The sequence below is a fragment of the Microtus pennsylvanicus genome, chromosome 19 (assembly GCF_037038515.1).
Source record: "Microtus pennsylvanicus isolate mMicPen1 chromosome 19, mMicPen1.hap1, whole genome shotgun sequence".
NCBI lineage: Eukaryota > Metazoa > Chordata > Mammalia > Rodentia > Cricetidae > Microtus > Microtus pennsylvanicus.
In genome coordinates, this window is record NC_134597.1 from 2,336,706 (window position 1) to 2,361,330 (window position 24,625).

The following is a 24,625-nucleotide window of genomic DNA, read 5'->3' on the forward strand; positions in this document are numbered from 1 at the left end:
GTTTGATACAAGTTAAATAAGAGAATGAATAAGTAGTGCTTATATTGTGTGTAGTCTTACCCTGACTTCCAAGGCCTCTCCAGGCAGGCCATTAGCTTATCTCTCCAGCGACTTTGCACGTTCCTCCTTTTCTGACACTATCCAGGCAATAATAACCTTTTCAAAAGTTCATCATGCAGGTTCTACTACCTACAGCTCCAACCTCAGCTTTCCCCCACCACTGGCCATTGTTCAGTTTAGGTTTAAATGTTACATCCCTTGAGAATTCTTCCCTGGCATTGGCAACTTCATTGTCTACACATTCCCAGCCATTGTGTTCTCTACTTTTGTACCTACCTCCCTTTCCTGGCTTTGCCTCCACAACACCAGGTCTTTCTTAAATGTTGGGTCTGCTTGAGATTGTTTTTGTCTCCCTTCATGCCATATCACTGAAAGCCTACTAAGCCTTACTTAAGCTAAAAATAAATTTGCTGGCTGTGCATTGAAGCACTCAGATGCTTATCTGAAGTTATCCAGCCTCTTTCCTCTTCTGCATCTCTTGTCTCTCATCTATGCTTCTGTGCACATGCTAATTTTCTCTCTTCCTTCCCTTTTCTCTTCTGTATTCTTTATTTTCTTTTTATCTCTAGCTCCTGAACATTCATGGATGCTTCTCTGTACATTTTTCTTAGAAGGATCTTCCTGTAAATGTAAAGAGAGAAATTAGCCTTTAAGCACCTACAAACGACTTCATCTCAAAAATCACAGAGGAAGAAGTGCCTCTCTCTCTTGGCATTCACGCGCAAAAGCTGACAGTGGAACACTGGATATCAGCCAATAATTTAGGGTTGGGCTAACACTTGAAACAATCATTATTGTCAAGAAAAAGAACCACTGTGATTAATCAGTCATAAGCATGATCATAGATGTCTACTCTGTGCCAGGAGAAACATAGGTATCTTTACCAGAATTGGCATTAAGATGATTTCTTTAAGTGAAAGGGGATGCTGTGGAGCCAGAGGCAGTGTAGCACTCCAGCTATCTCTACCTTGATAGGCTGGCACAAGAAGATTACAAGTTCAAGACCAACCTGAACAACACAATGAGATTCTATAAAGGAAGGACAGGTGGAAATGCTGTTATCAGGAAAGAGAAGAATGATATATTGTATGAAAACATGGTATTTCATCAAACATTCATTTTTCAGTGTCCTATCTATTACTAGCTTTCAATTATAGATCTAAGATATGCTAGGCCTAATGTGTCCAGAATATACTTATATCAAGATATGTTGAAGTTGTCTTATAAATTATCCCTACTTAATAGCTGTCTGTAAAAACAAAACTAAGCAAAATATTTCAAAATCTGATTTATAATAAGATTCTCATTACCCATCCATTACAGAAAAATAATGAATAAATCAGTAGGAAGTAGCCACTAAACTATCCACTTGGAGCAGGAGACTGTTAATCCCCAGGTGCCAAAATAATGATCATTTCAAACATGTGTGAATTTGAATCTCCAAGAGATGGATAAACTGCATAGTTCTTCTTGCTGTTGATCAAGATGGACACCTGTGAAGTCTCTGGCAAATCCTTTCCCACACAGCCCTTTGATTTTCTGTTCTCTAGCGTGTGGTTGGCATCCATGCGTTATACACACACTGGATGCTAGTGTGTTTGAGGACAAGAATGAACATCGGTTTTTATACACAAATAGTTGACCTTGAACTCCTAAAGTCAACACTAACAATAATTGCTGTGTCACAGAGATGTTCAGCAGGTAAAGGTGCCCGTCACAAAGCCTGAGAACCTAAATTCAATCCCCCAAATGTACATGCCGGGAGAGGACTATTGACTACTTCAAACTGTCCTCTGCCTTCTCCATGTTCTTCCCCACTGGAAAGCTAAAGAAATGGAAGATTGGTTTAAGGATCTTCTTCCCCTGTGATCTGGCACTCTAGCTCCATTTGTTTACTTTCAGTGTGGCTCATCTGTAGAGCACTGTATACGCCATGGTTGGCACAACTCGGAATCACATTGTTGAGTCTCAGAAAAACCCAGAGACCCACAGAGTCAAAAATTAATCCATGAGGACATTAGCTATGAAAGAACCCAAATAAAAGTTCAACTCATTTTCTTTGCATTCTCAAAAGTTACTGCTCCTAACTCCTTGCCAAGGCATTTTAGATTTGACTAAAGAATCCTTGGTTAAATTATGCAAAGTGCTTAGCAAGGGAAAGAAGAATATTAAACAGAAATAACTTCCTTCTGCCTCCTCGGCACTACCGAACCAAATATTGTAGTGTGAGGCCTTCGACTCCTCTGCTACAACCAATTAGAGGTATCTCAGAGACAGGCACAAGACATTGTTCCTAAGTTTTCTCTCTCGGTTCACCAGGGGTGGGGCTCATACAGGCTCTGACCTCTTTGACCTCCTCTTTCTTTGGTCCAGTTGTTACTAAATCTGTGAAATTTGGGGTTCTGTTAAGGGAGGAGCTTTAGCAGGGAATGGACGAAACGCAGAGCTGGAGTCACATACAGAGAGAGCTTTCCCTTTTTTCCTGAGAACAAATAATGAAGAAGCTATTTTTATAGTTAATAGTTAAATGCACTCCACCTCCCTCCACTTAGGGAGGACGAGGAAAACAGCAGTGGCTTACACAGCCTGCAATACTGTGGTTATGAAGGAATGAGTGAGTGTAAACGTGGCTTCCTCCCTCTTGGAACCAACCCTATATCATTTGGAAAACTTTTATCCACTGTGCAGAAGCTGAGAGACACACTGTATTTCTGCTGGTTTCAGGACTAAATGATTCCAACAGCCACGTTGCCTTCTCTCTTCCTTCCTCCTATTTCTGTGCACATTTCTTTTCTTTTCCATTCTTCGGGGAGACTGAATTTCACTTTCTGGATTATATATATATATATATATATATATATATATATATATATATATATTTATTTATTTATTTATTTATTTATTTATTTATTTATATATTTATATATTTGCATAGCCTGTGCTTAGAGAATTTTTTTTTCTTAAAGGTCTTAAAGCCAGATCTCACTGGAAACCTTGAGGACTTTTCCCTGACAACTGGCCTTAAGGTGATTAAGATGTGGATATTAGCTTAACTGGACCTTGTGGGATCTGCCTGTAATCTCCACACTTGGAGTCTGAAGCAGATGGATCACATGTCTGGAGCCATCCTGGGTTACACATCAAACGCCAAGCCAGAAGGAATGGGAGGGGACAGGGAAGGGCTAAGTTTCTATTGCTACTGATCTAGAAGGTCTGCACTTTGTAGTTAGAACTGGACACATGGGGCAGAGAAACAGTACCCACACCCATGCATGTGAACCATTGAGAATAAAGCAGTGTACTCTAGCCAAACAAAATCAAATACTCCAAGTTTTTTAGTGAGGCCTCATGCAGGATTGAAGGAAGAAGACAATAATTCAGCATAGAATAATAGGCTAAAACAAAGAAGAAACTTCTTAATTCTGTGTTTGCGTTAATATATACCGGAGGGAAATAACTTCCTCAAGAAAAAAGGGATTTTAACTGGAAAACAGTTGAATTATGGAAAAAATAAAAACACAAATCATGCACAAAATCCCAGAAATTCATAGCCCAAAGTGTTTCTTAGACTCTACCACTGCTCATGAGCTGCTTAGTCTTCTTTAAACCCTCCCTGGTAATAAAGAGAAAACATTAAGAGTGTCGAGTTTCTACAGTGCAGCTGATGCTGGCCTGCCTGTCTGGAGACGGCAAGTGTAATGACATATGTTTTCAATTAGGCCAAGAGTTCCACATAATATTCTTTCTGCAAGATGGGGAAAAAGTTAGGGAAGCTTACTAAGGAGGCTTTGATTTATCCATGGACATTTCAATACATTTCTCCTGATAGAACTCCAGTATTAACATACACCCCCTAACCCTCAACAAGCCTCATATGTGATCTTGGTCAAGGAAATACCACACTGACTATGCTTAAAAGAGGAAATGCCTAATACCTGTCTTAAAGTTCAACAGAAAATCAGACAGTGAATTTGTGGAAATCTTGACTTACATTTTCTGAGTGTCAAGGTTTTATCCTGTGGGTAGTGGTTATAAGAAATTTGTTAGATAGAATACCTAAAATATTTTAAATATGAGAGATGAAAATATAAAAAGACTATCCTATAAATACCAAGCTTCCGTCAGTTGCCACAGTACTTCTATAAAGAATAAAAGAATTAAAAGCAGAAAATTTTCTACAATTTGTTTGGTTAGTCATGTAATCATACCCTAGATGTCATAAGCATTCAGTTGTCTCAAGGACGCTGATGACAAAACACCAATTCTATACAGAGATTATTTTTAAGTGCCGATTAAGGTTATAGTTTGATAATTATATTTAAGGAGAGTTCACAAAGAAAAAAATGATTCATTAACTGAAATTAATGACTTCATGAATAATAGCCAACCTGAAAGTGACTCATCATTCAACTTGGCTATTATTCATCAGCATTCTTGGTTAAGGAAAATGAAGGACTGCCCACTCTCAAGTTAAAAGTGTGGATCATGTTAGAACGGACACAGATATACACAGATATAGCATCCAAACATGTTTGGGATGCTAACATTGTGACTCTCGCAATCAAATGTTACCAGTTTCTATGGGCTATCATCACAACGTTTTCTGAGGACTAGAGGCATTAGCTGCTGTGTAATTATATAACAATTAAAATAAGGGGGCGATATGTGTTGTAAAGGCACAGTTTAAACTCAAAGGTCTCAGTGGGATAACTAAGTCTATAAACCAAACTGTAGTACCAAATTGCTAAAAGAGATTCAACAGAAATGGAGCTGTCCTCCACGAGGCCTGGAGTCTGTGCCTCATCAACTACCATGTAAATATTTCATAACAATTGTTGAAGACCTATGAATATGAGAAATGTTCATGATTCTCCTGTCATAGGAAAGGTGGTAAAAGATGTGGAGACACTCAGTCACAGCTTTCTCATTTAACAGATGAGGAAACCAATGTCTAGAACATGCAAATTCTGTTTTCAAGGCTTTCCAACAATCCAGTCTGCCAACTGGCAAAATAAACAAACTTTTAAATTAGACTTATTCCAGAAGTATAACATTTGCCTCAGCATTTAGCATTCACTATGAGTTGGTACTTGATCCAGGAGCTGGGGACTTCTGGATAAATGGGTCTTCATCTGATTTTCCAATAATAGCCTCACACATTCAAGCTTAACTACTATAATTTAGCAGGGTTAAAGTGGTCTGGTATGATTTTGTTTTGTTTTATAAGCCAAGGGGTATTTTGTCTAGCTTCCAAAATGTATAATGGGAAACTGATAAATAGGAAAAAAACAAATTTTCTGTTGCATAAACCCTGTAGATGTGAGCACAAGATATACTGTATCTATTCAAAATGGACAGGTGGTCATTTTCAAAAGGGTCATGAAGAACCTACTTTAGAAGATGAAGTTTGGTTTGAAGGGGGACAGTAAACCATGCAGGTATTAAGGGGGGGATTTTGTAGGCAGATGAATTTTGTTATCCAAGATGCATTGTCTTGGATAACAAAGACCATAGTGAACCTGGTTCAGGGAAACAGATGGAACAGCTGGGAGGAATGGCAGGCAGCTGACGAAAAGCAGGTTATGTAGAGCCTTGATACAGTCAGAAGAACCTGAGCATTTACACTGACTGAAGTGCACAGTCTCTTCAGGTTCTGAGCAGAGAGAGAGAGGTCCTAGTTCTTCTCATTTGGGTCAGTCTTATGAGTTATTTTACAGGGGACAAGGTCTGAAACACAGAGGCCCTCTGGGACTCTTTTAGCATGTCCAAGCAAAAACCTAGAGGGGCTCAGACCGAGACAGAGAGAGAGGTTAGACTCTGTTTATATTACACATCTTACAGGAAAGAGGTCAAACAGAGCCTCGAAGTTCCCAGCCCGAGCAACCATAGGATGTAGTGATTGTTGGAAGTGGGAAGCTGGGATGGAGTGTGTATGTCAAGAGTAGCTCCATTTTGGATATGTCGTGCTTGAGAAGTCTGGCATACAAGTGGACGCACAAGTTTGAAACAGAGGAAAAAATCCAAATCATGTATGGAAACCTGGAAATTTCCAGTCTGCATTGGAAACAGAGATGACTGAAATATCAGTTCTGAAGATAAAGAAATTAAAATATGTGATACGATTAGTTGTATTTTGCTGTGATGACAGAAGGAACCAAAGTTTAGATTCAGTTTAGGGTTAGCTACTTTATCATCCTAAATACCAGAAAATATGACTTTTTTTCTGATCGCAGATACAACCAGTAGTGGTTCAACTCATGTTCCTGTATATTCACTAGGTTGTTACATACAAGACTGTAGTCATTGTGCCAAATATAAGACCATTCTGAATCCCTTCCTAAAATGCTGTTTCGGTTTCACATTTAACTACAATTTTCTTTACATTTCATGATCTGATAAAATTAAGAAATGTGGAAGGAAATACACAAGTGATGCTGAGTGCATTGCCAACAGTTAACAAGATTTGACTCACTCTACCTCTACAAGTATAGGTATAGTTATAACGTCATGCCTTTTCCCTAAAAAAGCATGTCAGGAAACAGCTGTGATGTACTTCATGAATATGTAATATCTGCTAACAAAAAAATAATTAATCATGAAAATTTCCCCTCTGATTATTTTGGCTTATATCTCCATGATAGTTGGTCCAGTTTTTATTATTTGTGTTGCAGATAGCCATTGATGAAAGCCACATATACTATGGTTTTGTCTCCTTCAAGAGGAGTATATATTAAATCCTTAATGAGCTCCCTGTAAATACATTGCAGAATATTTTAACTAACAATATTCACTTAGGTTTAGGGACCATGCTCCTTTATTTTTTAAGCATTGATTATAGTTAATATCTAGTCCTGGAAGGACAATCCTTTTGGAGATTCTATTTTTTAATGATTTATTTACTTCTATTTTATGTTATTGATATTTTGCCTGCATAAATGTCTGCGTGTTGGTGTTGGGTGCCCTGGATGTAGAGTTACAAGCAGTTATGAGCTGCATGTGAGCTGTGGGAATTAAACCCAGGTCCTCTGGAAGAACAGCCAGTGCTCTTAACCACTGAGCCATCTCTCCACTCTTGATGGTTCTATTCTAAACTGAAAAATTTATGAATAATTAAAATGACATGGAAGGAGACATTCAGCATGCCTAAAGTCTGATGAAAGAACTGAAGTCCATTATAAACCCTTGAAAGTCAATTCCTGTGCTGAGTTAGTTGACTCTGTCTTTCTCTGCAAATTCACTAAAAGCTACTTACTTATAGTTGAAGGAACAAGAATACTCTTACCCAAACCTGCCAACACAGGCCATGTTCTCACTGGAATCATGAAGACAGCAGCCTAGGTCATGAATGGGAAGTATATAAGCATCTGATAACAACTTCCACACCAGCACATGTTGTTTAAGGAGAAGGCCAGTGTCCCAGCAAGAATCTCTGAACAAGATAGCAGGCTATGTCACACATCCGGTGAGCTGATGATGAGAGTTCCTGGGAGAGTTGTCTCAATCATGTTGCAGAGGAAGAGAGAGAGAGAGGAAACAGTTATGGTGCTGAGATCTCAGTCCTGGATAGGGACAGCACTGACGTAGATCCTAAGTCTAATCCTGACCTTACTTCAGTAGCCCTTGTAAAGTTCAGGTCACTCAGCGGGAAGTTGGGAGTGATTTTAAAATGTCACACTGAGCCATTTGAATCTTCCCTGCTGTTCTGTAATATTTTCAGTAAACCTGGGAAGACAAGAGGTTGTGAAACAATACTAATGGCAACCCAAGTGGAGGCAGCTGTTGGACTTACTTTGTTTGGCATAAAAGATGCCTTAAAACAGAAAGGCATGTGGGAGGAGGGAAGGAAAACAAACAGGATTCACAACGGCATAAGCCATCCAAATATACACACCAGAAATCAGAACACTTTAGGCAGAGACCTTCATCAACGCGTAAGCAATCTGTGGACGACATGTGTTCCCCTTTCCTAGTCTCAGTGTGACAGACTCAACTGCAATGCATTAGTCGTTCAATTAGCAAAGCCCCCTAGGTTCCTGCTTTAGCCCTCTGTGCTAGGAAATATGCAGATCCAGTAGAGCACCCTCTGGGGCTTTCAGCCCAGTAGTTGGGACACATAAAAAGAACCCCACTGGAGAAGACTAACGGCTCCTCTGAGGGAACCTTGGACTTCTTCCTCAACTCTCAACGCCACTACCTAATCACAATTGCCTCTTTTACTAACTTCTGCCACTGTCCCTCTGAACAGTGCTAGCTACTTGACCATTCCATGGTGTTCAGAATTCTACTGTCTGGGAAGGTGACGATAACATCCTCTCTTCTTGGTGTACGTCTTCATAAACTGCTCACTCAGAGAAATTCATCCCACGTATATGACTGCTCCTGTGTTCAAGCTACTGGAAAAGAATAAACCATGTTGTCTATTATTATGAAGCTGACCTCTCGAGTAGGTTCAGATATGAACATGAATAATTCTCAAATATACCACCGCAAAATAGCACATCCCCCAAAATGATGTCTAAAGGACATTGTTTGAACAACCCAAGGTTAAAGGAGGAAGCATTCAATACAAACAAAAGGACTACAATATAAATGAATCGAAAATGATGTGATAGACTATTGTAGTGCTCAGAATTTCAACAAGCAGAGAAGACAATAAAGGGCAATCCAATCTAGAGAGAAAAGGCAGCAAACTCACAGATACCAAACTGAGGAGAGTGGAGGAGTGGCAAGAACCCCATAAGATCCAGGCATGGAAGGGACATTTCACCCTGTCGTATGTTTGTGGGTGAGTGCTTTTAAAAAATGTATTTTCTGAATATTGTCACCTCTATCACTTTCTAAAAGTATTTCAATGATGAAATGTTAGGGGCTGGGGAGATAGTTCAGCCTGGAAAGTGCTTGTCTTGTCCTCTTTTAAAAATAAATAAGGCAGGTGTAGTGGTCAATGTTTATAATTCCGGCACTGGGAGGGGAAGACTAATGGTTCCCTGGAACTCCCAACTCCCCAGTCAGCTAGCCTACCTGACTTGGTGAGCTCCAGACCAGGTAGAGACAGGTAGAGAGCTGTCTCAAAACAAACAAACATACAAACAAAAAAAACAACCAACAGCAAAAACAATGGACAGTACCTGAGGGACTACCCTTGATATCTACATTGTCCTCTTTCTTACACGTGCACACATACCTGCATATGTGTGCATGTGTGTGCACACAGACAGACAGACACACACACATACTAGTGGGGCACTACCCTAGTACTCAGAAAAGTTAGGATCCCAATATCTGTGTGAGCATGTCACGCTTTCTTCTGATAGCAGATTTCCTCTTCCTCTTGTAAAATGGAGAAGATAATTCTATCTTACAAGCACCTGTAGCACACTATTATAATGCCCTAAATGTCCTAAATGTCCCACACCACAAACACTATAGGACTTCTTGAGGTACCCTTCCTGGACCTAGTAAGTTTCAGAAAGGTGCTAAAACAGTACAATGATAGTCAAAAATCTTTAAGTTCACGTTAGCAGGCTCTTTGACGGTTCCACCCCGGATCACTTTGTCACTGTGAAGTGGAATGCATCACGACACTTCTATAAAAATCCCATTTTCACAAAGTAGTGACACACATATCAACATCGTCTGCAATACTTACTGCATGTTAAGTTTTGGTTTGGGATTTCTAGTAGGGAAAAATGGCATATATGTTTTATTTTAAGAAGGGCACAATATCTAACATGGCTGTTATTGTTTCCTGCAGAAATATTACAGCTTATGAAAGCTCAGCATGGCTCCCATCAATTCTTGAAATTAAGGAGGGGGAAGAGGAAGTGAGGAAGGCTGGAGAGCGTTTAAGTGACAATGCTCTTTCATTTTTCTTTTCCTTCCCATAGCCTGGAGAGGTCCCCTGCAAACCAGAGAAGTTCAGAAACTGAGATAAAAAAAAACTTATAGTTTTTAGTTCATAAGCCAACACAGGTTTATAATCTATGTTCATTACACGATTCAGTTCTTAAGTACCCAACTTAGAGTTGGGGAATTATTCCCCCTACAGAAGTGGGATGTTACACTAAACTTTTCAGAACCACACAGGCTCTGTGAGTATGACCTTATCAGGATGTCTTGGAAGCATCTGTGGTTCAGTGTAGATGATTTTCCCTGTAGACTCCCATTAAAACAGGAATTTTCATACGTTTCTTGTGTTAGCTTCTTTATCCAATGGTAAACAGATATTACTAAAATGTGCTCAATATTTTTTCTCCCCATTCTAAAAGGAGACCTAAAGCTCTGTGAAATAAATGGTATTTTGTATGTATCAAGATACCAGAAAATTGAACTAGAAACATTTGATAGGAGAAATAAAATAGTTATTCCCCAAACTGTCTGGGATAGTCCTATATGTCTGAATATAAGACAGTGCTTGACACAGGACACACAGATATTACATGAAGCCTAATGTGGTGTACAAGAAGGCCACATGGTATCTCTCATGTTGGCATATGAACTAAGGCTGCAGGACATCATAGAAGAGGTGGTGGTGTGAGAACTGAAAAGTCCTGCTCCTTCCAATCTGCATGAACATGGGAAAATACTTAAACTTCCCAACCTTTTTCTTCCTCACTAACTAAATGAGAGGTTACCCTGGCAGAACGCTCCTAAAGAAACATTCTGCAATCACACTTACTGTTTACCTTCAAGTCATAAATAGAAAAGAAAAAGAAGGAAGGAGGGAGGGAGGGAGGAAGGAAGAAAAGAAAGAAAGAAAGAAAGAAAGAAAGAAAGAAAGAAAGAAAGAAAGAAAGAAACCCTACAGCATATTGCCTCAGAAAGTTCCAGAAACAAAAATCAGAGAGGGAGGGAGAAAGGAGGAGAAGGAAGGAGGAAATGAGAGATGGAGGGAGAGAGAGACAGAGAAAGGGTCATAACGTAAGCATTTTTAGTCTTGGTTTAGGTTTAGTCAAATGAAGGTAGGGAAATTATGAGGCCTAGGCTCAAAGGATCCTGCAATATCTTCAAAAAGAAAGTGCACAGTTCGGCTCCTAGTGGGTCTGCATCCATCCTCCTTTAAGGCTTCTTGTGCAGAGCGACTGTGTAATATAGTATGTCTCTTTTAGGCGGGACACAGTTCCCAAATCCTCTCCACAGTGGGTTCTCTGAACTCAATAAGTCTCTGAGCACTTGAAATCTATTGTATAGCACAGGGTATATTTTAAAACAGCCCGTAGATTTCAAATCAAACTTTGGGAGCCAAGCATATTCTTTACATAAGGGATCTTTTAAAACTTCAGCCTATAGAGAGGGCAAACACTTGAACAAAAGTACCTTAGGAATTAAGAAACTTGCATGGTGGGGATATTCTACAGCATTTCCCGTGATCCTCGCCTCCTGAATTTAACAACCATGAGCTTGTGTAATTGTCACCCTAGGACTGTAGTCCAAGCTTACTGACTGTGTTTCAGTTAGAAGAACATGGGGGAGATGATAAACTCTCATATTTTAGCATGGCCAATAGAAGAATCTGTCTTCCGTGTTGCTTGGCAGCACAGTCTCCCAGAGCTCTTAATCTGGAGGAAGCAGGCAACTATATCACAACAGGACAAGGCAAGGAGCAAGTGCCCCTGGCCAGAAACTACTGTAAGAACACTGACAACAAGTGAGGAAGCTTGGAGGAGAATCTGTGCTTGAAGAGACAGAAGCTTGAGCCAGTATTTTGCCGTATGATAGGATTCTGAGCAGAAAGCCCAGTTAAGCCATGTCCAGACTGATGCTTCATGGTAATTAAAATAGTAAATATTTTAAAACTTCTAGACTTGAGGGCAAGTTTTCTTAGGGATATGTAGCCAGGGCAGTAAGCAAAGCAATGTGAATCTCAAAGAAAAAGAGGCCATTTATGAATATAACATCCAGGGATATATAAACTTCAAATATTGATTTGCTTTTAAGGCATATTGAGAAAAAAGAAATCCCTTTGGTGGTCTCCCTCCCATTACTCCAAACACATACAAATCTTCAATTAAAATAGACCCCCAAACTATTTCTGCACTATATCCCTATATCTTTAGAAGGATCGATCTTTGAGGCAGGCAGCAGACAGAATGGGAAGGTTTATGCATCATCTAAAGTAATGAAAATCTTAAGGCCATGCTCTCGGCCACAGGCACTGTCTATAGAAAAACAAGGCTTAGGAGCTGCTGCCCAGTCTGTCCTGACTACACCGTCAGTCAGTCGCACAGTGCTTGTGACTAGAGCTCGTTCCGTGCTGTGTGCTGGAGTCAGGTGTTACTGGTGTGGAACATAGCCCACTCTGGTCACAAATCCAGCCTGAATATATAGAAATGAAGCCTTACACTCTTCCCTCTTCTAGGAATCAAGCCTATACATTCAAAGAGAAGAAAGCGTTAGGGCTGGTGGCAGTCTACCTTAGAGAAGAAAGCTGTTATGAAGATGATGTGGAGACCAAAACCTTTAAACATATTCATTCGGGGAAGAGAATGAAAGAATTTGGGGTGTGGTGGAGGAGAAACATGAGGTAGGAAAAAAAGATGAGGAAGAGAGCAGGAAAGAAACATCTGGAGTTGTAATTAAGACCCAGTAGCTGTGCTGCAGGTATCTGTGCACCAAAGGCTTGAGAGCCTTTCTCGTCTTTGTTTGCATTGCTTTGACGTTTTCTTGACTTTATCTCTGCCTTATTCCTCGCTCACCTGTGGTACTTCTCGGTTCATACGTACATTATTGGTGAGCCAGTAAGTCTAGGTTTCAGTTTCTTGGTTTCACAAAGCATGTTCAAGGAATAACAACCCGAGTTTCTTATTTAAAAGATGGTCAGCAAGGCCTTTCTTCTGCAAGTCTCATTCTCTCTGGTGTGTGTGAAGTCCTTTGGCAGAAGATGCCTTGGTGCTGAGTCCTGGACATCTGCCCTGAAGTCGTCTGCACTAGAAGCTCATGAAGCGAAGACGTGATGGGTCCCCCCTGTGTAGAGAGCCACAGCTCAGGCCCAGGGAGACTCCTCACTGCTTCTCTTTTCACCAGAACTCCTCCAGCCACCATGATCGAGACACTGCCTTCTGGTTTGAATCGTGTGCCACAGCCTGACCCTTGTCAGTTGCATGGTTTCTGCCTGAAGCCACTGTCCCTTGCCCTCAGCTTTAAAGCCTTGGTTGGACCAGAAAAGGACCTTCTCAACTCTGAGGTCCGAACTTAGATACAAACATATCTTCTCTGTCGGTGTCAGGTGGTGGCTCTTTGTTTCCCAGTAGCACAACGCTGTCTCTCATTCTGAGAGCTAGATGAACTAGTAGAGCCTTTAATGGACTTACCTCTATTTTCCACAGACTGTGCATGTCAGAGGACTGGCCCTTATCTTGATCATGGCGACGTTGCTCGTACCTGGCACAGGGTCTGTTACATAATTAATAGTACACACGTTAATAGTTAACATACATGGTGTTTCAACTGTCCATGATTTCCAAGCATAACATGGGGCTGGAGAACAGGAAGTAAAAGAGATTACAGTCAATTGAATCTACGTATAAAAACTAGTACCTGCGATACCACATGTGCCCTGCTGTGTGTATTAGCTAACCTCAGTTCCAGAAGTCACACAAAGCAAGGGAGAAGCAACACATTAGCAGTAAGAGGGGCTGGAATCCCAACAGGGGACTAGAGACCAGAAGACTGATTACAAGAAAGGCAGTTTTTAAAAAGTAGTGTCTCTAAGACTTGATGATTTATTATAGGTAGAGGCAAGGGAGTTGAAGAGCAAGATGACTCAGAAGAAATGGTAAAATGAAGCTTCTATGGGGAATAGCTTTATTTTTCTCTTTTACGTCAGAGAAATGAGTAATGTAAACAGTGGCGGCTCTGGGTATTCAAGATTGAAGATGTGTCTGTTGTTCATTGCCCTGCGTCTTGATATTGGCATTCCCATAAGCTATGGGGACACTTGCACCCACACAGTCAGAGAATTCGAAATTTAAAAGAACTACTTTGTAATTAAAATACTAGAAACCAGGCTAGATGCTATTAAAAAAATAGTCCAAAATCAATCATCCTTAAATTCTTTAAGGACCATATTGCATGTGGAATTGAATCACTAAATCATGATGCAGAAATATGCGGTGTTTCTCACTGCACCTCACCTTTAGATTCCACAGAATTCTAACAAAGTTGGAAAAGAAAATGTCCTTCAGGGAAATTTCAGCCAGGTAGAAATGCAGAAGAAACAAGACCGTAGTGGGGAAAGGAAGACACCTGGATTTGAGGGGGAAAGTCAAAGAAGATAACGGGAAAAGAAACAAACATGTATGTTAGGAGATGCCTTCCTTCCCATGCCCGTCCCATTCTGACCCAGAAAAGACAGAGGGCTAAGGCAGGGATGGACTCTGCACCACTTGCTTCAATCTCCTCATTTGTATGGAAAGGATCCATTAAGGCTCATGTTAGCCCCTCCCTCCCCCACTGCCACTACAAACTACCCTTAACTGGGTAGTGTAAGCAGCAGAAACTTGCCTTATGGTTTTGGAAGCTTTGAAGGTTCAGTAGGATCAATCTCTTATAAAGACTCACTTCCTCGCATGCAGATGGTCACTTTCCTGTGGTGACCTCACATAGTGAAGAATGAGCTTTCTGTGCCCCTATCCTGCAATCTTCTTCTTTCCACGCAGTCACAGTCTGCAGCTCAAGAGAGAGTTGGAAGGTTAAGAGAATGTTCTGCTCTTGCAGAGAAACCAGTGTCAGCCCCAAGCCCACAGATCAGGAAGCTTCTATAGCCTACATCTCTAGGCTCAAGGGCTCTAACACCCCTTTAGGCCTCTATAGGCGCATGTACACAAATGCACACACCCACACACAGGCACACACACGAGTGCACACACACACACGTGCATGCACAAACACACACACATATTTCAAAGTAAAATCAAATATTATTAAAATGAACTTCCACCTCCACCACCTCCATGGTGCTCCCTGAAAACCTTCACTGAGCCACCATTGAGACTCTCCAGCACTCTGCCCTACTGTTCCAGTCAGAGAAATTCTGATTAGCAAAGGAAACTCGTATCTTAGGTGTCAATTTTAGTAAAAATACTATCGACCTATGGAAGTCATTCGATTTGAGAAACATTCTGTTACTTTCAGTCAGCATCAACCAACCGTGCTTATTAAGCTCAAATACTACGACCAAAGACATACTTAGAGGGTCCACCAACATACAGAACACTCTCTCAGAGAGACTTGGCGTTTTCCAGCTCATCTCCTAGAACTTCAAATAAAAATGTAGATAGAAAACCAGAGTGTTGAAAATCTCGATAAAGAGAGCCAATTGAAGCCACTTAGGTTATTTCAAATGTAGCATGATATTGTTTTACCTCTACCTTTAAAATGCCCGAATCGAAATGACGCCGCACCTGTGCCGCTTTCAATACAACAAGCTTCACGTATTCGGTGCCTACAGTGGCAGGCACTTGACAAATCCTGTCTCCTTTATTTATTCTTAAAACTCCTGGTAAGTTACTTGGTTTTTTTTCCACTCAACAAATAAGTAAGCCAAACAACTTGACAGGGCTTATACTACTAAAAAAAATTCAAACTTTTCTGACTACAAATGCATCTTTCTGTCTTTATTTCAGACTGTTCATCACCATCCTTAGGATGTGAGATTGCACAAGCATGAACAGGGAAAAAATAGTCCAGACTGGCAAGAGAGAGAGAGAGAGAGAGAGAGAGAGAGAGAGAGAGAGGAAGAAGAAGAAGAAGAAGAGGAGGAGGAGGAGGAGGAGGAGGAGGAGGAGGAGGAAGGGAGAAAGGAGGGAAGGAGAGAGGGAGAAAGAAAGAGAAGACAAAAAATATATCTGTAAGTATTCTTGAATAAGTGTATTTATTTTCTAGTGTCATTCTTATGAGTATTTACATAGTTTTTTTAAAAAAAAAATCACCAGAGAAATGCTGAAGAATTGTTTCAACCTTCTAGTCACTTGATTATATAATAGTTTAGAATCTCCAGCAGAAGAGATGGGGTGCAATTCAACATTACTGCTTCTAAAGTACATGATTTCAGGCAATTGCTGATCTCCTTCTAGACTCCATCTCAAGGGAGTATTATCACCTATGTCCCAGGGAAATTTTGAAAATTACATAAACTAATGTCTGCAAAAGTATAGTAAGCTGCCACATTAGCACGCTGTGTTTATATTTTTAAAGTTAATGAAAACACCATCTGTATCTCTATTTCTGAATAAGGGCAAGCAAAAGGGACTGGAAGGATGTTTTACAAAGAACCCCAATGCCCAAAAATTGGAATCATTACCATATAACTCTAGACATAATCAAAGTTGTTTTCCAGCTTCACTGTTGCGATCTAGTTTATCTCTCTTCGCCCCCCAGTTATTCTGATGGGTGCCTCACAAACTATGCAGACTTCAACAACTCACTCTAATAATACACTTTGGGTAATTGTTAGCTTCATGAGATGCAATTGCCTATACTTTGCATTGTAATTAAAGGCATTACTTAAACCCTCAAGTGGTCTTTGCAAATTTGGAACTGGAAGTTGAATTCATAAATGCTAGAGAGGAACAGGAAATCCTGGAACCTTGGATCAACAAACTCAACTCCCTGTGAAAACAACTGTGGGCGAGCCTTCCTCTTCTGTTCTCGTGGCCAAATGTGCACAACCATCAACTACAAGCACTACAAGGACTTGGTGAGAAAACACATACACTGAGATCTACACTTTAAAGTTCAGTACTGATGGAGAAGACTTCGTGATTCCTTTGAAGAAAGGAAGCTAAGTTTTACAGGCAAACCTCTTTAGCAAGGAGCAACTGTAATTGTGAGACAGTCTAAGTGGGCCTCTGTGGCCTCTGTAAGGTGGTGATGGGGTTTTCAAATTCGGAATCCATGACATGTTCACTGTGACACCACTTGCCTCCTTTTCCGCTATGGTCATGGGTGTTGTCAGAAAATGATGTGAATAGCCATGTAGAGGACTCTTGGTCATCAGCAGAGACAACTTGAGTTTCCAGGAGAGTTATCATGCACTGGCCATTTAAATGAGTTAAAGTTGAAACACTTCCAATTCCTGGTCCAAGTTTTATCTTTCCATCCCTTGTAAGACTAATGGATATATATATTAAGGTAAATTGCATACAACCTAAATACATGGACTGGTAAAATGTAAAATTTAAATCTTTAAATATTGAACTAAACTCCCTTTCTCTAATAAAAATATTGGCTCTCACTTTTCTAAAACATCCAGTTTAATACTTTAACTTTTTAAATCCAAACCTAAATAGTACCTTTGGCCAGATACACTACAATGACTAAGCCAAGGGCATTCAGGGAGGATACACTGAGATGACTGAACCATGAACTTCAGCCTCAGAGATGCCCTTAGAGTAGGGCATCCTTAGCAACTACACTTTGGGGATACAGTTGGCATATTGATTCAGACTGTATCCATTATCTTTCCATGGCCCTTCTTTTAGCTTGTCTCTTGGGTTATCTCTGAACCACACTCCATGAATATTATTATCCTGCTTCATTGTTTTTGCTTTGTTTATTAGAATTAAGCTGACAAAGCAGGAAGTTCATTGATTCTTGTTGATTCTATGCATTCATTTTACCGATGAAAAATGAATCCTTTCTGATTCTGATAACGCAGAGGATGGAGGAAATAGAAACTCATTCCTCTTAAGTAAAGCAGAAATATATCATAAAACAGAATAAACTGAAGCAATTGTTCAATACACAGCACGCCTCAAAAGAAATCAAATGGAAACCCTAGAGCAAATGAGAGAGGGCAAGTTCATTCTAGCAAGAAAAATAAGATCACAGGAACCGCCACAGCTCTAAGGGGTTCTGGGATGCAGAAGTCAGTCTGGTTCTGCTGCGCTTTGCCAGTCTGTAGAGACTGAGGTTACTGCCTCCCACATACACATCAACACACACAACACAAACATACGTACACACAACACACACATACGTACACACAAACACACATACCAACACACACATAAACACACAAACACACACATAAACACACACATGCCCGTATGCACAAACACACACACGCAAACACATATAAGTAATCCGAGAAGGACTTGCTGAGGATTTTCAAGAGAACTATTTCAACACTTAGGTGATGCTAGCCCCAGCTAATAATTCCGTCCCATATCTCCAGTCCATGTTAAAATGTGGTCTTGATAGGAGGTGACCCATTTCTACTTAAAAAAACTTTGCTTTTCCAACTAACAGCCTCAACCTGGGGGAAGCACCACCAAACGAGCGGGTATTTCCTCAGAACTGTGCTGTGACCTGAGGCCCTTCCAAGTCCGCCACTCGGCCTCTGTTCCTTCATGGATGACAAATTCACAGGACTGGAGATTCTCTGTCACCCCAGATACCTTCCCCATCATCTGAAGCATCTTCCAAAATGAATTTCCTAGATACCCACTTCTATCTTGGCGCTTGTTTTCTGAGGACTCAAATCTGAGCGTGTTGCTAACAGGAAAAGCAGTATTAGCTGAAGACTCAGCGCTGCCTCTCCGTTGACGCTTTCAGACCCTCACGCTGGTCCCATACGGAATAATTGGAAATAGTAGAAAAATCAAAACAAACAAAATGCTCAAACACAGGGAAAGGGAAATTTGAAATACATGTATTTAATGATAAAGAGACTGGGGATAAAATGTTAAGTAAACAAAAGAAGTTTCAAAAATAGCCAGATAGTATAACATAATTTAGTTAAATTTAAAGGTAATAACATTAAATTGTATGCCCATGGATGATATCAGTCTCTGCACTTCCTATGTGTTTGAACTGTTTCCAGATTTTCAAATGAAGTAAAAGGAACATATTGTATAGTATTTATTTGTGTGTGTCTCAGTGTGTGTGTAAGTTTGTGTGTGTGTGTGTGTGTGTGTGTGTGTATGACATGGAAGGGGACATTGCCACAGCAGGAATGTAGAGGTCAGAAGATAACTTTATTGAGTTAGTTCATGCCTCTCGCCTTTATATGGGCTCCAGGAATTGAAGCTGTCTTAGGGCAGGCATTGCAAGCACCCCTGGCTACTGATCTATCTTGGCAAATATTCGAAATAAATGTTTGTTAATAAATAAATAATAAATAAACTGAGATTCAAAAATATTAAATAGATAATTTTCTTGGCAGACCAAATGAGGACTCCTGCCTTGGCCTAGGAGCTGCCACTTCATGTCGCCTCTGTTGCCATATCAGGAACAACAACAGTTCATGGACCTTTCTAAGTAAGGATTTGGACTATGATGTCTGAAAGGAAGCAATTCGTGTACCCTGTCAAACTGAATAATTAGAATAGACATTATAATATGAATGTATGTTCTTGTATGAGGTAACTTGAAAAGAAGAGACCTTTGTCTGTGATTTGATGGCTGAGTGTTTAGAAGTATGCAGTCAGTGGAAAGCAGAAATCCAGGCCTATGACCCATTTCTGGCCCAGAGTCTATGCAAAAGCATGAAAAAGAGATGGAGAGACATCAAGGTAACCATGCCAAAGGCAATTGAAGTGTACCTGTGCTGCAGCAGTGATTACAGAGAACTCATCCCTTCCTCTGCCATTTATATATGTAAGAGATCCCCCGCCCCAGTCCAGAAGTTATGCTCAGAAACCTTCCTTGCTCAGAGTCTAAGTAATGCAACTGCTTCTGTTCTCTTCATTACCATCGTGAGGTCTCTCCTTTTCCTGGACAGAAAGTGGGAGGCATTCTGACTCTGCAGGGTACTCCAGAGTCCGCATAGAGACACATAGTGCCCCTTTCGAGAACTATACAGTCCACAGTGGAAACAAGACCAATGGCAGTCGAAACAAGGCCTACGGAGATACTTTAAATCTGAAAAGCAAACGGGCTAATTACTCCATGCAGAAAAGAACAATAAGCACAAACTTTTATTAGGGTCCTTTTGTGTGTTTCTATTGTTCCCAGCAGTTATTTTTTATAATTTTAGGAAAACTGAATGTCTCCATACTAATTTTGATGACATGGGGATCTGAGGTGAGTGTGTCCTTGAGGGCAAAGCTTTGTCTTCGCTCATCAGCAGCCTTGTAAACCTGGCAAAGCGCTCGGCACATTATTAATGTTTGTTGATTGAACGAAAGGATGAATAAATGAATGTAAGTGAAATTAAGACATATTTCTTACTGACAGACACTAATGACTAAAAAAGGCTTCCAACAAATGAACAGAGTTGACAATTAAAGTGTAAATAGGAATCTAATGAATGTTCTAATTGATCTTCCCTGCTTTAGAATGTAGCCAGAATTTTTTAACCTTGAGATACAATTCTCAGCAAATTAGTAGACTGTCCTTGTGTGAAAATCTCTTTAATCAATCTAATAGTTTGTCTGCTCAACTATAGACTTTGTCTGCAACCAAATTGGTGTTTTGTTTTGTGAGCCTTAGCAAAAGGTGTGTCTTAATAATGCATTTAGTATATACATGGACATAGTGTGCGTTTATATATGTCTAGTACATACATGGACATAGTGTGCGTTTATATATGTTTAGTACATACATGGACATAGTGTGCGTTTATATATGTCTAGTACATACATGGACATAGTGTGTATTTATATATGTTTAGTACATACATGGACATCTTGTGCGTTTACATATGTTTAGTACATACATGGACATAGTGTGTGTTTATATATGTTTAGTACATACATGGACATCTTGTGCCTTTATATATGTTTAGTACATACATGGACATCGTGTGCGTTTATATATGTTTAGTACATACATGGACATCTTGTGCCTTTATATATGTCTAGTACATACATGGACATAGTGTGCCTTTATATATGTCTAGTACATACACGGACATAGTGTGCATTTATATATGTTTAGTACATACACTGACATCTTGTGTGTTTATATATGTTTAGTACATACATGGACATAGTGTGTATTTATATATGTTTAGTATATACATGGACGTAGTGTGTATTTATATATGTTTAGTTCAGCTTGTAGGATTGTTGTGAAAATATGGACTATATGTTAATTTTTTAAAAGTTCTTTAAGGGGTAATAAAGTTTAAAAGGAAAGGGAAATTTTGATTCTTTTCTGATGATTTTGCCTAAAAGAAAACAGGAAGTCAAGCCTTAATAGGATTTTTTAAATTGATTCTTTCTCTAGTTTTTCAGAGGCCTTGAGAACTTGGTTCCTAAACATGGTTTAGTCCATTGTGAAGTTCAACAGCATTTACAAAGAAATAACATGAGATAGCAATATCTATGTATTTATTAAATATATATATTTATCCTGGCTTGACCACCCACTTCCAGACTACAAAAGTTGGGGGTTGACTGGTGAGCTGGAGGGGACAGGGCTGGGAAGTGTTTTAGTTTTAGACCAGCCAAAGCATCTCCCCTGGTGCCATAGAGAGCTCTGCTGTGCCCCAGGCTGGCAGGAGCCAGAGGGTCGTGGCAGCCTCTAGCTGACTTTCCTCTGAAGGAAGACAGGGGAAGTGGACTCTGGAAAGGCTGCAGCTGATGCTTGATGGAAATGATGTGTTATGATTGAGGTGCTCCCATCCCGACGGGTAGACCCGAGACACATATACACATATACAACTCTAAATGGACTCGGCAGGCTTACTTTTCTATTCGTTTGTATAAGCACAAACATATATAATAATCATAATTAACAAAGAGGCCGTGATTTTGTGTTGGAATGTGAAGATGTTAGATACGCTAGAAAGGGTACAGTGCGGGGTGAAAATAATGTAAGGACAGCTCTTACATATAAAATTGTAAAATAAAAAATAATAACAATAAAAGAATAAAAGAGTCAGTCTTAAAGTTTTCTAAATACTATGCAAAGTAACTGTGAGAGATCCGCAGCCTTAACACAGCAGCGTAGCATCAAGTAGAGTGAGATTAACATATAAGTGGGCAACCATGATACAGCCTGCAGGAAGGATTTCTCTATAAATCGAAGGCTTGAAGATTGGCTTCCTCGTGGATTTGGGGGTTGGAGGTTGGAAATATTTCAAACAAAGCATTACTATTTGCCAGGAGCAGGAGAAAAGTGTCAGTTCTAAAGATCTACCAAGCCCTGCAAGAACAGCTGTCTGTTAATTCCACGAGGGGTGGATTAAACCCATCGTTTTCCTTTGTATCCTCCAGCAAGGCACCCACGTACCACCATGCCCCTTCCAGACCAGAGGAAATGTGGAAGGGAAGGGCAGGAGGTCAGGGAACTGCAGACAGCTCTTCCTGCCGCCACCTCCTACAGACCTGGGGCAGGAGACAGTGAGAAGTCCCAGCTTTCACTAGCACGGAGACTATCACAGTAAAGTACAGCCTCCAACACCAGAGCACCTCGCCCCCCTAGGCTAGGCTAGGACACAAGACGCTTCCTTATCTGAGAGAACCAAAAGAGCTACTGTGTTTCAGGAATTCAACTAGGGACAGAAAAACCTTTGTGGCATAGAGTGGGTGAGAGGGCAGTGGGAAGTACGAAAATGACCTTTTGAGACCCTGTAGGGACGTTACTTGTTTCTTACAACAAGGATGTTGTCCAACATCTAAATTTTTACTGTCGTTAATAGGTATTCCAGGAAGCACGAGGGAGAGGTTGCCTTTCATTGTTTGCTTTCTGTGCTGTTCTGTAAGCTAAGAAGGGTCGAGAAAGATTCTGCCCAGTGCCCCCAGCCCCCTCCTGCGTCTCCGGAAGCCCAGTTTCTCATTAACTCCGACTCAGTCAGTCACACAACATCGTAAATTCATTTTGCTGCCAGTTCAGATCTTGATATTTGGTTCCGCACTTCTCCGCCCACCACAACATCCATCGCTCCACTATAGCTGACAAAAAGCTTGTTTTCAGAGAGTATTTTGAAAATACACCTCACAGAAACATGGTCTCCCTGACTGCACCCTTCCCGGCCCTCCCAGCAGACTCCTCCCTAAAGAGACACCACTTCACAAGCTCTTGGCTTGTCAACTATCTTTGTTTCCTTTTCCAGGGTCTTGGCGTGTTTATGAAGGCTGGCCTGGGCTCGCCACCCACAGGGGTCGTCCAATGGGCTGTGACTTCAGCCTCTCCCCTTAATGTTCTGGAGCCTGAACGCATGAGAGCTGGAACTTAGAGGAACTCATTTGTAACTCTTTCTTGTCATGAGAAGTGAAAGAAGAAAAGCAGAGAGGAAAATTGGGTTCTTAAAAACTAGGCTTCCGGGTTTTTTTTTATGTCGGACAAAGTGTTGTTAACGTTGTTCAGCGGTGATCATTTCAAATCAGACCAAGACCAGGAAGACGCAAGTGTAATGGTGACAGAGAGGCTTGCACCGCAGAACACCAGTTAGTTCCAAACGCGTTCATTTATTCATTTGCAGTAACGGCCTCGGAAATCAGGGGAGTGGGATCCAGTTGTAAAGGAATAGAATACTTCTCCAGCCCTCACAGTCAGAGGACTAATTCGAATTTCAGAAGGAACACTAACTTGCTTAGGGTACTATAAAAAGAGAGAGGAGGGAGAGAGCAAATTCCACCCCGCTTTAATCAGCGTCCACAGCAAGTTTCCCTAATGACTTCCAGCTGCCTCCGTTTAGCTAGTTGCTTTGACAGAACTTTCGTACAAACTTGGAACATTTAACGTAGGGGAAAAAAAAAAGTTTACTTTGCCTTCCACTGCATCCTAACCAAAAGCAGATTTTTCTTGGATTATATAAGGATGTGATGAGTTGGAAGAGGTGGGGGGAGGGGAGGGCGGAGCCAAAAGCCCGCCTCTGGCCTCTGCCGGCTTTGCTGTCTGCACAAACCATTCTACAGGAGGCACAGAGGAAAAAGTTCAAACCCTAGAAGCCCACAGCCCTCCCTTGTAGAAGCCCAAAAGTGCCTTCACTTCGGCGCATTCCTAAATTCTGAAGGGAAGAGACTGCTCAGAGTTAAGACTGAGCAGACGGTTGCAAAAGGGATTAAAATGTAAATGTTCCCCCTTCCCTCTGCCTCTCCAACACAATGTGGAAGTATTTACAGCCAACACTGTACCATCAGAATAGCTGCAACTAAGTCATCTCTTCTTGGTATAGGTGAATGAGCAGAGAACAATAAAAATATGGAGAATCATTTTTAAAAGATGAGATATGAACATTTTATTAGGGGGCTGGAGAAATGGCTTAGCAGATAAGACCACTGGTTGCTCTTCCAGAAGACCCAGGCTCAATTCCCAGCACCCACATATGACTCCAGTCCCAGATCTGACACCTTCACACCAATGCACATGAAATAAAGTTAAATAAACTATTAAAAAATAATAATGATTAAAAAACATTTTATTAATGCAGGTCTTTTATACTTTGTGTTGTTTGTTCATTTGTTTGGTTGTTTTAGTGATGTTGGGGTATGAATCCAGAACCTCCATGCCATTCAAGCACTCTGAGTAAGGCGCCAATTGAAGGCGTAAGTCATAAACAATGCCACACCAGTTAGGAATTATGATTAATAGGGTGGTATTTATTTAAAGGGGAAAAAACTTACAGATCACCGTCAGCCCTCTGCGCAACTAGGAAGGAAGTCTAGTCGCCCGC

General features: G+C 40.6%; 1 long non-coding RNA gene across 2 annotated transcripts; it reads right to left on the bottom strand.

Moving 5' to 3' along the window:
* Positions 1–220: 220 nt before the first annotated feature.
* LOC142838324 (uncharacterized) lies at positions 221–24,625 on the bottom strand. Of its 2 annotated transcripts, XR_012908534.1 has the most exons (5): positions 24,576–24,625; positions 14,563–14,730; positions 13,371–13,452; positions 7,343–8,453; positions 221–681 (listed from the first exon to the last, which is right to left on the bottom strand). It is a non-coding gene; the product is annotated as an uncharacterized LOC142838324 (long non-coding RNA). The 2 variants fall into 2 exon arrangements; XR_012908535.1 differs by lacking the exons at positions 221–681; positions 7,343–8,453 and adding an exon at positions 12,946–13,023.